Below are 11,962 nucleotides of genomic sequence, written 5' to 3' on the forward strand. Positions count from 1 at the left end.
AAAGAACAGGCAGGGAGGGAACAGAAAAAGGAACAGAACAAAACCAAAGAAGACAGAGAAAACATGATTGATTGGGAGGGAGGGTGGCAAGAGACAGCTGAGTGACTGGTGGGGTGACAGCACAGCCATGAAGCTGGGGAAGTGGGGCTGGAGACACTGTCACTGGGAGCTCTAAGGGCAGGCTGGGGAAGCGTTTGCCAGGTGTGATGTTGGGGTGCTCTTTGGGGTGGAGATGGCAAAGAGGACCCTGGAGGTCTCCTCCAGCTCTGGCTGTGGTCAGATGTCCCATGGCCCCCCCATCTGCCCATCCCATGGCATCCTTCACCCAGAGGGAGAATTTACAGCTGAGCTAATCCAGAGTGGGATATTCCAGTTAACTGGATGGTCATGGGATCATGCACTGCATGACTGTGACTGCACCATGGACAGCTGCCTCCTCCCTGGAGGTGGGCACAGGATGTCCTGAGTGAGTGTTGGAAGACTGGAGATTTCAAGGACCTACAAGCCCAGAATGGCAGGATATTTCATGCCTTCCAATTTGTACCTGCTCGTTCTCGTTCCTGTAACCCTTGAGACCTCCCTGCCCAGGGGATCCCCTTTTGTGCACGTGCCCATGTCACAGCTGAGGATGTTTCTGTCCCTCGAGGTTCCCAGGTGAGTACAGACACAGGCAGAGCCTGAGCTGTGTGGCCAGCATACCATTTGCTAAATGCTTAAATAAATTCCTTGACAGTATTTAACTCCCATGGGGTTTGTAGCTTTGGATGTTGAAGCTCACAGTAGCAAACAGCAGCAAAGAGTCGCCACAACATCAAATGTGGCTCTGCTGGGGTGCTGCAAAGCGGTGGCTTCTCTCGGAGCGTTTGCTCAGCTTTCCTGCTTTGGGGAATGTTTTCCTCCTTCCTGTTACTATTTCACACTGTGGGGAAAGCAAGATCTGCTCCTGAAACACACACACACACTGCCTGTTTTCACTGGGGTGTTTGTTCGTGGAAAGATGCTCAGCACCTCCTACGTGGCTCTCTGCTCCCCCTGAGCACCAGCACCGTGCAGGATGAGGGTCCGTGTTGGCACCAGTTGCTGAGGAAGCTGCCTCTATGGAAAGGGAGCATCTGTTTCTACTAGCAACAGCAGCTTCTGCATTTTAGAGTGTGCTAATGCATTTAAGCACCTCATTATTGAACTGGGTCGGTTTGGGGGCTTGGGGAAGTTTGGGGGCTGCAGGGTTAGGGAGGGGCTGCCACAGGAAAGCCGAGGAGAGATCAGAGAGGGGAGAGAGCATGATTCCTGCATCCACCTGTGTAAGAGCCAGCCATCCTCTCCAAAACTCCTATAAAACCTCCTATAAAAAAGGGTGTGTTTTCAGCCAGAGATGTGCTGCGAGGAGCAGAGGTGAGTGTGACTGAGCACTGTGCCCCACTGACCCCCTGAAAGCCCTGCTGGGTGTGCAGAGAGCCGGGACACACCGTGGATGGCAAAGGGGGGAGGTACCACGGGAAAGCTCCCGTCCAGAACAACAGGATGCTGCCAGTGTGTTCCTGTGGGTAATCCCGTCAGGTACAGGGAGACGGAAATGTTTTCTGTCCTGATGTCTAAAGCAGAGGGTGAAGAGTCACCGGCTTTACCTTTCTCTGCCCCGAGTGCCGGGCTCAGCACGGGCAGGAGGGGTGGGGTGGGATTGAAGCCAAGCTGCTTGTTCTCTCCAGCATCTGCTCTGGCTTCCCGGGATCCGCTCTGCATCGGCAGCAGCAAAATAAACACACGCCGCGGAGGGGCTGGATGTGGGAGGGTGGAACACTGCAAAGCGAGAGCAGCTTCAGCAAAAAACAGCTCTCGTTCACGGCACGACCAGCCCAGCCAAGGCAGAGTCTGAGAGCGGCCGTGAAAAGTGGTTCCCTGTTTAGCTGCAGGGATTTTGTTGCACGTCTCAAGAAGGCTTTTTCATTTCCTTTGGAAAATGGGCTGCAATCACCCGGAGAAACGGTGTGTGACAGGATTGGATGATGCTCATCTCACCGGTGGTCCCCGCCTCAAAGTGAGCCACAGACTACACGAGCGTGTCTCATTAAAGGTGTGAATATTTTGTTCTGCTGTGATAAAGCAATAAAGTATCGGCGTTTTCTCATCGACGAAAACAAACCCCTGAAGCTCAGAGGGCGCGGGAGGTGAAAATACATTGAGGTTTTCTCAGGCTCTGACTTCCTCGCACACGAGCTTTGCTGCCAAGCAGAACTAATCATTTTCTGCAGCAGAAAAACTAAATTTTTCTCACTGAACAAGTTGTGCTGGGATGACTAAAACTAATTAGGCTTGTTGGGTAGCGAGGTTTAAAACCTGGGCCAAGCTTACAGCAATTCAGCTAAGTAGATTAACATGGATGAGCCTTTAAAGCTGCCAGTCCCTCGCACGGGATTTGTGTTGGGCACTTTGGACACTCTTGGGCAGTCCCTCCCAGCTGACATCCCCTGCTCACTCCAGATTCACTGAGCAGGCAAACTTCTCTCTTCTCGTGGCTTTGTGTTTCTGCTGCTTTCCTGGAGAAGGGGGAAGGGAAATGCATTTCGATGGTTGCAAAACCTGCCATTCCAAAGCCAAATCAGCTCCCTCTGTGTGTTATTGGGTCAAACGTGATGAAACGAGGGGCAAAGAATGTGCCTGAGCCCTTCAGTTTTTGAATGTTCTGTGAGAGAAGCATTCAAAGGGCACCAGGAGGTCGGCAGCTGCAGAAAGCATCTCCACTCGATGCCCAGAACTCCTCAGCTGATAATTCCACTGTCATAGCCAAAGCTGACAAAAATTGCACAAAGGCTGTTTCTGCACAATCAGCTGGCTTATTTTAACAACCTTCATCGGTACAATTGGTGGCCAAACCCCCCCTGAGCTGAGCTAGGATGGAGGGGTGAGGGGGGCAGGTGTGCTGGCAGTGTCTGCTCCTCTGGGTGACAGCAAACAGCGCTGGGTGGAAGGAGGGGGATGCAAACAACTTCTGAAATCCCTCCAGGCCAGTCTCCTTTGGAGAAGTCTGGCCAAAGATTTAAGGTGTTTTAAGGTGCCTTTAAGGTGTTTCAGCCATCTTTTAGAAAGGGACTGCTGGTGCAATGCATGAAGAGAGCAGCCCCTCTGCTGTTTGGGAAGTGGGTGGCAGCTGCCTCCTGTGGGATTCCTGGTTCTCTGAGGTTTGCTCAGCAGGCAGCTTAGGAAATGCTATTTGGTAGGATTGCTGAAAGGTCTAGCTTTTGCATGATGTTACAAAGCGGCTGAGGGAAATAGGAACTGCTGCTGAGACTGCTCATTGCACTTCTCAGGTGCTCCGGCCCTGTTGCTGTTTAAAACTGAATATTTGCTGCTTTTCTCTTCCAGCACTAATATTAAGCCTTAGTGCTGCCATGTACATGATTTTTTATCAACAACCCATCTGATGGGTGCTGCTGATGCTCTGCCCAGCACAGCAGATGGTGGCCAGGAAAACATGCTCTTGTGAGACCCTGGCTCCAGAAAATCACATCACAGGGCTGTACCAGTCCCCAGGGTGAGCAGTGGAGGGGCTCCCCTCTCTGCTGGCTGCCTACAATGCTCAGTGAGCTTGGAAGACAGTGTTCCAGGCTGGGAGTACAGCTGGGATCACTCCTCCCAGGTGTCCATCTCTAAACACCTTCACCTTCCACAGTGCCTGCCTGGAAATGATCTTTTTCCTGAGCAGCCTGATGCTCTGCTTCCTAGGTGAATTACTGTGAGTGAGCTTATAATTATTTACCTAATTGCAAATGCTTTCACTAGTGATTTTGTTACAATTTACTGGGACTAAAGCAACATCTGAAGCTATAGTAATGAAACGTTAATGCAACGTGATAGCATGATAACAACATCAAAAAGACTCATCTGAATGGGATTAACGTCTCAAGATCCCAACTGTGGGTGGGTGGTTAGGGTAGAGAAGAGCTCTCAGTGCAGGGAACTGCTCTAGAGATGAAAGGGAAAGGGGCACAGGGAGAAGGGAGATGGTAGAGACATTGCAGAAAAGAGGAGAATGCAGGACACCAGGAGAGAAGGACTCTCTTTAGAAGCATGGTCAGGCTCAGGGGCGTGGGCACTGACAGAAAGAAACCATTTTATTTTTTTTTTAGTTGACAGGTTTTCGTATTCAATTATTTTAGTGTGGTTTTTTGTTTGTTTGTTTGTTTTGTTTTTGTTTTTGTTTTGCAGTGGCAGGTGCTCCGAACAAGGCATCCTGCTTTTCTTTGTCTTTCTTCTACAGGGATGTGAGAATTGCAGGGTAGTTCTTGCTGGATAAGGAGAGTTTCAGTCTAGAATATGGAATTATCTGAAGAAGAACTAGAGGAACAGGTATCCAGCATCACCACTGCAGGACACAGCCCATCCCCATCACAGCAGGTAAGGCTGGAGCTTTTCCTCGGTGGGGTGGATTCAGAGGGAGGGTGGAAGGTGCAGAGGTGACATTAAGCAGGCAGTGAGGACACTTGGCCTCTGCTTGAGAGCACTTTTGTTTATAAACCAGCATCCACTTCCCAGGAAAACACTTTGGATGTTGACTTCAGACATCCTCTCTGGGAGAGCGGCCCAACCTCCCAGCCTGCCCAGGAGACAATGGAAGGAAAACAAGCACAATAGGTGCATGTGCTAAACACTTTAATGAGCACTTCCACACCATTCTCCTGCATTTCCCCACATCCCCATGAGTCAATAAGCACCTCGTGCAGCTTTCCAGATAGGGCCCAGCCCAAACATCAGCTCTCATTCACCGAGATGGAGATGGAGCTGATTTTGTGCCCTGTGCATTGTCTCAGTGTCATATTCCCAGTAATCCCTTTGCCTGTGTGAGCTTCTTACAGGGAGATCATCCTTCCAGCGCTTCAGACACAATTACAAAAGGCACGGGGACGGATTTTTGCACGTGCGCTTAAAAAGGCAGAAAACAACAAACACCCAGCTGATTGATCTGCACCTGCAAAAAAAAAGAAAAGCCCTCAGATTTGCTGCCCTGTGGCTCTGGAGGATGTGCATATCGCATTTGGCTTTGGTTCCTGTTGAATAGCAAGTTAATGATGGTGCACAAATCACCAGTGATTATGCTCCGGTCTCCATTGTCACCCAACATAATGTCCTCCTCCAGTGGCACTTTGTGATGATGCTCTGTGATGCACACAGCATTCAATAAGTAGTGCTGTAAGTTCTGTATCAGAAAGTCAGCATTTATAGTAGTTACTTGGGACAATTTTATCTCCTGGAGACAGGGCTTTTAAATTATGACTAATACGTGGTATCCGGGAGTCTTTCATCTCCTGCTCTCTCTCAGATAGTTAATCCAGATACCTTATTCCCAAACCACTCAGTCTTTCTCTTCCAACGCATGCAAGAGAAATTTTTTTTTTATGATTTATGTAAATGAAAAAATTATCAGGCTTCAGAAAATGTTTATTCTTTAATATTGTTTACACATGCCCAGTGAGAGGATCTGGAGCAAGGGATGTGCATCCCAGGGCCTTGCAAAGAGAGAAGAGTAGGGAGGACCTAATTCTCATTCATTTAGACATTAATTAATAAGAAATATGCTGATTTGGGGTGAAATTCTGCCCCCATGTCCGGTGATGTAAACCCAGCTACTCCAATGAAGTTGATCTGACTCTGAGCTCTGTGTTGGTTGCAGCAGCTCAGGGGCTGTTCTGATCATTCCTGCCTCTCTGTTGATTCTCTCTGACAGCTTATCAACAGCTTCTCAATTATCTGAGCCTATGGAAAGCTCATATAAGAGTTTGATTTCATTTAGCATTTTCCATCATGCTCTGGGTTATGCTCAGTGCTCGTTATCTTTGCATGTTTTGCCAGTGTGTGGATACAAAAATAACTTAGTGTGAGTCTTCAGAATTAGGGGTTGTTGGGAATTTTTCAATGAAATAACTTTGCAGAAGGAAAAAAGAGTTCTCCCACTGGGAATGCAGCCCAAAAACCAACAGTCCTCCTGGGAAAGGTGATTGCTCAGGGTGTGGGAAAGTAGGATACATCTTTCATGCTTCCTTTTCCTCTCTCCAGCAAACCCCCTGACTCTGCTTCTGCAAATCTGGGGTTCATTTCTCAATCAGCTGAACCACTTGGAGCAATTTTATTATTTAAACAGGGATTTTTTAGCCTGGATCTCTCAGGCTACCTCCATGCTAATAAAAGCAGCAGTGCCTCCTGCTCTGGCCACCCCACTGCAGCAAAATCCTTTCTCCTCCCCTCTGGGTGTTGGTTTTCTTGCAAAGGCAACCAAAGACTGTGAATTAAGAGCAGTGACAAGAGATTTTCTGCCTTGGTGGGTGTTGTGATGGATCTGGTGCACCCTCAGCCATGTCCCACAGCTGCTGGCCTGGCCCTGCTGCTGCTGACACAGGGACCTTCCATTCGCTTCTGTTTGGGGAAAAAAGGAAAAAAAAAAAAACATTTTTAGGAAGTTCTTAATTTCATCCCTTTGCCAAATCAGACTCTTCTGAGCACTTCTGATGGCCAGAAGACTTTGGCAGAATGAGGCTATTCCTCACTGCCCTTTAGAGCTTTAATCACTGTTTTCCCCGTTCACATGATGAACTACAAGCTGTAGCTTGGTTGGCAGCTCAATATCTCTTTAAATTACTACTGGTTTCTCCTATGTCATTAATATTTTATTTATGTTGTATTAAATTTCACATCAGTCTCCATGCCAACAGTTCATGCCAGGAGCAATGTCTGACAGAGTAATTTAAATCCTCAGAGATACGAGCAGTTTCTTTTTGGATAACGTCACGAAGTCAGATTTGTTGTGTCCTTGTTTTGTGGTGTCAGAGAGTCAGGGTTGGACACAGAATCAGAATGGTTGTGGTTGGAACTGACCTTAAAGATTGTCTAGACAACGGGCAGGGACACCTTCCACCAGCCCAGGTTGCTCCAAGCCCCGTCCAACCTGGCCTTGGACACTTCCAGGGATCCAGGGGCAGCCACAGCTTCTCTGGGCAACTTGTGCCAGGACCTCCCCACCCTCACAGGGAAGAATTTCTTCCCAATATTCAATTTAAACCTACTCTCTTCTCGTTTGAACCCAAAGGCCACCATAAGGTCACCTTGGACCTTCCTCTTCTCCGAGCTGGACAATCCCAGCCTCTCCTGTTGCTCCTCTGCCCCTTCCTGCAGTGGCACCACCTCTTCATGCAGACAGAGGGGAGGACTGACACTGTTTAAGCTGCCATCAGGTGTCACCCACGACTGACACCAAATCCCCAGGGAAAGGCAGAGCCTTCCACTCGACCAGATGAGAATTCTGGGAAAATAGAAGGTTTTGAGCAGAAAGTCCCTTCCTCAGGACACTTAGAGACTCGTGCTTGGGGAGCTGCACCGCTCTGGCCACACCACTGTTACTGCCTTCATTCCCCTGGAAGTGCAATCCATGTAATTATTTTATTGTTTATCTGAACTGTAGGTTCTTATCTGCTTTGCTGCTGGCAAGCAAATCTCTCTGACACTGGACTGGGGAGATAAAGCCACTGAGAAGGAAGACAGCAGCCAGCTTAACTCGCTCTTCACCACATACAGGACGGTCACAGTTCGGATTTATTAATTTCTTTTTGTTATTTCAGCCTTTAATAGATGTCCAGTAAAGAGCAAGGAATGATTCTCAATCTCAGAGGTTCTCAGAGGGAATGGCTCTGTTGGGACTGCATGACATCCATTCTGTCTTCTCTGAGATACTCACACCAGCATTCCAGAGAGATGCAAAGGCACTTAAAAAAACAGTGAAAAACTGAGTAGAAATAAAAAACTATTCAGGTTTAAGTAAGAGAAGGATAAGCAGGAGGATACAGCTGAAAATGGATGGAGACTCAAGGGAAAGAGCAGCAAAAAAGCATGAGTGTTTTTCTTTGTATTTAACAAAAAAATGGATTCCAGGGACCCCTAAAGAATTGCTATTTGAGATGCAAAGTCTGCATAAAATAATGTGCCAGTGAGGATAATCTAATGCCACACAGGGAAGATTTGGCACTCGAAACACTTCAGACTCCTGGGGCCTGACAAATTCAAATTTTCTCCCACCATATTCTTAAAATCCCAAGTCTGCAGGACCTGGGGAATGGCATTAATCACAGGTGTAGTAGCCAAAGGCAGAGATCCAGGAAATCACAGCTGCCTTCAGAAGCCTCTGCACCAGAGGGGATTAAAGAGAAATGAGTTCCGTGGAGGAACTGTGGAGTTAGCACTTAACCATCCCAAGCTGCAATTTGTCAGGACACAAAGGGGAGGGGAAGGGAAAGGAAGACCCAGGTGACAACCAGGGCTTACACACGTGGCTCTATTGATTTTCCATGCCAATTAATGCCAGGGAAGAATCCACCCCCGGAGACCCCACCAGCACGAGCTACAGGCAAAATTGCCTCTCCGGAGATCTGCAGCCTCGTGGTATCAACCCTCCCTGTTTGCTTCTGCTGCCTTTCTTAAAAACCCACAGTGGGAAAGGAGCTGCTGCATCTTCCTGCCCTTGAAATGTAGTTGGGGGAATATCCATCTGCTTCAGAAAGGCAAATCTGTCCTCTATCTTGTTATTTTGGTGGTTTGCTTTGTTCTTGGTGGAATATAATGAGTGGCCTTGCTTATTTTTCCCAACCAGCAATTACTTTGGAGATGAAATCGCAAGCAGCCCTATAACCTTCTGACAGGGCAGGATTATGAAAAGCCTGCAGAAGTGTCATGCAGACTCTGCTGTGGAATCTGACAATTTAAGAGTTCCCTTCCTGGTCCAGGCAGTGATGATTTTTGATACCCTTTTAAAATGCCCATTTTTTTTTTTCCCCTGTTCTGACAGGTACTGGAGAAATAAATGAAATGTGCAATCCTTTCTGCAGATGGGAATGCATCTGATGATTCACTGGAGGCTTGGGGGGTGCTCACAGCCATCCTTTACATGCCTTGTGTTGGTTTAATAGGTAGTTTGCAGCTGTGGGATCGTTGCTGTATTTTGTAGATGCCTTCTATTATTAGCTATTAAAGGGATATGAGACCACAGATAGTGCTGTATTAAACTACCAGTTCCTGTATTTATTGGCACCACCTGGGGATTAAAACAGCTGCTGTCACTCTGCAGAGTTGCCTTCAAAGCAGGGGAGATCCAACCTGAGCCTGTCCTGATCCATCTTCCTGCCAGTCCCCAAAGGCTTCGGTGGTTCAAAGGTGGGAAACACTCCATGGTAGTGGTGGCCTCTTCCAAGGAGAAGGTCCAGCAGTAACTCACTGTGGGCAAGTAAATCCCCTGGGGTTAACATGACAACTCTTCACTCACAGTGCCCAGAACCACATTTATAACAACACCTTTTCCAGTGATTTTTTGTGATGTTTTCAGCTCATTCTGCCATGGCTGCTGGGCATGTTCCTGCCTCTCCAGAGCTTGGCTGGGATCTTTTCCCCTAAGGAGACCTCTGCACCCAAGAGGAACCGTATTTACCTTGAAAATAGCGTGGCAGTCTGTCCTCTGGAGGAGAATAGGAAGGAGCTGCTGGAGTTTGGATGGTGTATGGAATCTGAGGCAGAGCCACTGGCTCATGTTCCTCGCACGTGTGGGCAAAAGGGACAGGATAAATAATGCAGCAAAAGCACATTGAATAATTTAGGTGCCGTGAGGCTTGGAGGAGATCCATAAGAACCCCTCCTAAATTTAAAGTGCCTCTCCCTTTTTGCATTGCAGGATTCCATCGGGCTCTGGGACCTGTGTCAGTGCCATCCTGAGCCTGCAGCAAAGGGCACCCTGAGGGGCAGCAACTCCAGCAAAGGTCTGAGTGAGTAATTTGAACGTTAATTTGCGTTCATGAGACGTGCAGTTCTGTCACCTGGCTGCAGCCCAGGCTGGAGGTGTGGGACTGGTGGCTCCGGGTCAGTGAGTTTATGGTGAATCATCTTCTCCAGGGCCAGGTGGCCTTCATGGCGCTGCAGTTCGAAGTTTGATGAGAAGATGGTGGTGTGGTCCAGGATAAACGTGGTCTTCCTCCTCCAAAAAAATTTGGGAACCTCCAAGGGAAAGGTGAAGCAGTGAAAGGGGAGGCAGAGGCAGGAGCTGGATCCCTGCAGCCCTTGTGTTCTCATGGAGCCCTCGTAATAATTATGAATAAAGCACTGCTCTTCCAAATCACTTGCTAAAATAAACCATCCAGATGGCTGTAAGGGAAGACCCAGTCATCAATCTGAGTAATGTTTATTTGGAGTGCATTAGCCAGAGATGTGTGTAGTTGTGCTGGGTTATGCAGAGGCAGGAATATCACACACGTCAGACAGTTCTGGTCCACACTGTCAGCCTGGTCCTGCCCTGTGGGGCAGCCCTGAGAGCTGCTTGGGGTGTCTCACGTGTAATGGGGAGAGAGAGAGAATGTGTTTTCTCTTATAAAGCTTCACAGGTTCTGGGATCACCCAAAAATATATAAGAGGAGACACTCAGTGCTAAGAAAAGGTAAATGTTCTCTCTTTTCTTTTTGAGAGAGGGTGGAGAGGACAGAGACATTTTCTTACAGTCTGTGAGAACAAGGTCATTTTTCAGACAGTGCTGGGGTTCTTTCCCCCTCTTTCCCCCAGCATTGATAAAAATGAATCTCCCAGAGAGAGGCAAACCCTGGGTGCTCTGCTAAGGCTGCTTGAAACTGCTGTAACATTAAATTCACAGAGGTGTTTTCCAGCCTGCTGTGCCCAAGCCAACACCTTGTTTAGTGCTTGTGCTGCAGTGCAGGGCTGTGCTTGGTTGCTTTTCATGGGTGCACCCAGCAGGGGTGGCTTCCAGCAGCATTTGCTGCCCAAGTGGTGAGGAATCATCTCAAGGTCTGCCCATCTGAGGATACTGGAGGGGTCCTGTTGGCTCCCATAACTGCTTTATGTCCCCTGACTTCACTCCTCAAACCCTGAGGGCAAAGTTTTCCACTCTGGGGGCTGCTGGGAGTGCCCCCCTGGTGCCAGGACAGTGTACCTGTGCTCATTGCAGGGCTCCAGCTGAGAAAAACACCACCTGGAACTCAGTTTGTCCACTACACACCAATTTGAATCACCAAACTTTGTGTTAAAGCACAGGCTTTATTTATTTATTTATTTATTTATTTATTTATTTTCCCCTGAATGCAGTTTTTATTAGCCCTGAAATCCAGCCCCTTTCCTTAGCTGGAAGTGTATGAGCAGCCTTCATGGATAGGAAGATTATAGTGGTATAGGAGAAAAATCGAACCACCAGAAGCTCTTGAGGCATCAACTCAAACCCTCATTAATCTCCGTGGGCTGCATCTCAAACCTGGCTTTTTGCAGAACGTGGGTGGTGTTCTCAAAGTGAGTTGCTGGGGTTGGTTGGCTGGGAGGGTTGACTTAGATAGCAAAATGTTTCTGAACCTCAGCCCTGAGGTTCAGCAGAGGCCCTGAACAAGGTGCAGGTTGCGGTTTGGGCTGTGTGTGGCACATCCAGGGGGGTGTTTGTGGCCTGGGGGTGGCTTTGGATCCCTCCAGTTCCGTGCTGGGCTGTGGGGAGCACAAGGAGCAGTGGGACTGGCACATGGAGCTGTCCATGGACTGCTTATGATTTTTCTGGTGCTCATTAATTCAGTTACAACATGCTTTTATGTGTCTGCTTCATTCTTTTTAATTTTTTTTTTTCCAAGAAGCAGCTGAACTTCCTTAGCTGGGTCAGCTCAGTTTTTTTTTTTTTTTTTTTTTTTTTTTAAACTGGGAAACCCCAATTAAAACTGAAGTGTGGTGGATGTGCCATCCCAGTAATTCTGTGTCACTCCTGTCTTTCACCCTGCCCTCAGAGGAGTCCCTTCCTGCTGCCAGAGCCCCTGGAGACCTGAGTGTCAGGAATAAGGTTCTTATGGAGCTTTTTCTCTATATTTTGTGCAGATGGGAATGAGTGAGAGACACTGAAAGATGTGGTGCCCTGGGAGCCAGGTAGACACTTAAAAAAAGAAAAAAAAAAAAAAAAAAA

The sequence above is a fragment of the Empidonax traillii genome, unplaced genomic scaffold (genome assembly GCF_003031625.1).
Source record: "Empidonax traillii isolate 1590-97213 ecotype Southwest subspecies unplaced genomic scaffold, ASM303162v1 scaffold1098:size185937, whole genome shotgun sequence".
NCBI classification, from domain to species: Eukaryota; Metazoa; Chordata; class Aves; order Passeriformes; family Tyrannidae; genus Empidonax; species Empidonax traillii.